This window comes from Lampetra fluviatilis, chromosome 36 (genome assembly GCF_964198595.1).
Source record: "Lampetra fluviatilis chromosome 36, kcLamFluv1.1, whole genome shotgun sequence".
In the NCBI taxonomy this organism is placed as follows: domain Eukaryota; kingdom Metazoa; phylum Chordata; class Hyperoartia; order Petromyzontiformes; family Petromyzontidae; genus Lampetra; species Lampetra fluviatilis.
Window position 1 is genome coordinate 8,439,107 of NC_136310.1, and position 2,583 is coordinate 8,441,689.

General features: G+C 56.3%; 1 long non-coding RNA gene across 1 annotated transcript; it reads right to left on the minus strand.

The window, feature by feature from the left end:
* Positions 1-206: 206 nt before the first annotated feature.
* Positions 207-385, minus strand: LOC144945166 (uncharacterized). The gene is made up of 3 exons (XR_013639626.1): positions 363-385; positions 252-317; positions 207-217 (listed from the first exon to the last, which is right to left on the minus strand). It is a non-coding gene; the product is annotated as an uncharacterized LOC144945166 (long non-coding RNA).
* Positions 386-2,583: the final 2,198 nt, after the last annotated feature.

The window sequence follows — 2,583 nt, forward strand, 5'->3', positions numbered from 1 at the left end:
ACGGCCCCCACCCCCCACCGCGTGGCGCGTGCACGTGGCCATCGAGCGACTCCGCCGAGCCGGGGAGACGAGCGTGAGTGGAGGTCATCGACTCTCGGCGAGAACAGCGCGGAACGCACGGAGGGGAAAGCAACGGGACCTTCACCGGACCTTCACCGGACCTTCACCCAAACCTTCACCGGACCTTCACCGGACCTTCACCGGGCCTTCACCGAACCTTCACCGGACCTTCACCGGACCTTCACCCAAACCTTCACCGGACCTTCACCGGACCTTCACCGGACCTTCACCGGGCCTTCACCGAACCTTCACCGGACCTTCACCGGACCTTCACCGGGCCTTCACCGAACCTTCACCCGGACCTTCACCCAAACCTTCACCGGACCTTCACCGGGCCTTCACCGGGCCTTCACCGAACCTTCACCGGACCTTCACCGGGCCTTCACCGGGCCTTCACCGAACCTTCACCGGACCTTCACCGGGCCTTCACCGAACCTTCACCGGACCTTCACCGGACCTTCACCCGACCTTCACCCGACCTTCACCGGACCTTCACCGGACCTTCACCGGAACTTCACCGGACCTTCACCGGGCCTTCACCGAACCTTCACCGGACCTTCACCCAAACCTTCACCGAACCTTCACCGGACCTTCACCGGACCTTCACCGGGCCTTCACCGGGCCTTCACCGGACCTTCACCGGGCCTTCGCCGGACCTTCACCGGACCTTCATCGAACATTCACCGACCTTCACCGGACCTTCACCGAAACTTCACCAAAACTTCACCGGACCTTCACCGGACCTTCACCGAAACTTCACCCGACCTTCACCGGACCTTCACCGGACCTTCACCGAAACTTCACCCGACCTTCACCGGACCTTCACCGAACATTCACCGGACTTCACCGAAACTTCACCGAACCTTCACCGGACCTTCACCGGACCTTCACCGGACCTTCGTTTCTTGACGGTGTGCAGGGAGAACCTTTAATTCCGCGGACGGCATCACCACCGGATCTCTTCCCGCAGCCCAAGAACGATGGAGATGATGCGGCAGTGAGAGAGAGAGAGACGGAGAGAGAGAGACGCAGGAGAGAGAGAGAGACACAGGAGAGAGAGAGAGACACAGGAGAGAGAGAGAGACACAGGAGAGAGAGAGAGACACAGGAGAGAGAGACACACAGGAGAGAGAGAGAGACACAGGAGAGAGAGAGACACAGGAGAGAGAGACACACAGGAGAGAGAGAGAGACACAGGAGAGAGAGAGAGACACAGGAGAGAGAGAGAGACACAGGAGAGAGAGAGAGACACAGGAGAGAGAGACACACAGGAGAACACTGACCCCGAGAGAGACGACATCATCACAGCGACAGCGAGAGAGGAGGGCTCGTAGAGATGGAAGCAAAGACAAAGATCCCCACCCCCCCCGGTATAGCCTTAACAAAATGTTGGGGCAAGTGCTATTAGCGGGTAGCACCTATGAAGGCCGGCATGGCACACGAGGGGGTGGGTGGCAAGCGGCACGACCGGCCGCCTTTGTATCCCCAGTGGCGATGTTTACTACACACCGCACCAGGTACTCATTTCAGGCTGAGTCGACCTAGGGGAGGACCGGTTCAGACAATAGTCAGCGGTGTTGGCCGTGAGCGGGAATCGAACTCGGGTCGCAACACACAGAGGTAGGCACTTGGACACATTCAGATAGACACACAGAGGTAGGACACAGAGAGGCAGACACACAAAGAGAGACATAGAGACACAGACACAGAGAGACACACACAGAGACACGGTGATCATCTGAGGGAGACACAGAGAGAGACACACACAGACACAGAAAGAGACACACAGATAGAGACATACACATAGACACGGTGATCCTCTGAGAGAGACACAGACACACACAGACACACACAGACAGAGAGAGAGACACACACAGAGACACAGAGAGAGACACAGACACACACAGACACAGAGACAGAGACACACACAGAGACACGGTGATCATCTGAGGGAGACACAGAGAGAGACACAGACACACACACAGACAGAGAAAGAGACACACAGAGACAGAGAGGGAGACACACACAGACACAGAGAGAGACACACACAGAGACACGGTGAATCTCTGAGGGAGACACACAGACACACACACAGACAGAGAGAGACACATACAGAGACAGAGAGAGATACACAGAGACACACACACAGACAGAGAGAGACACAGAGAGAGAGAGAGAGACACACACAGACAGAGAGAGACACACACAGAGACACGTGAATCTCTGAGGGAGACACACAGAGAGACAGAGAGGGAGACACACAGAGAGACAGAGAGAGACACACACACACACACAGAGACACACACAGAGACAGAGAGACACACACAGACACAGAGAGAGACACACACACAGAGAGAGACACACACAGAGACAGAGAGGGAGACACACACAGAGACACACACAGAGACACGGTGAATCTCTGAGGGAGACACACAGAGAGACAGAGAGGGAGACACACAGAGAGACAGAGAGAGACACACACACACACACAGAGACACACACAGAGACAGAGAGACACATACA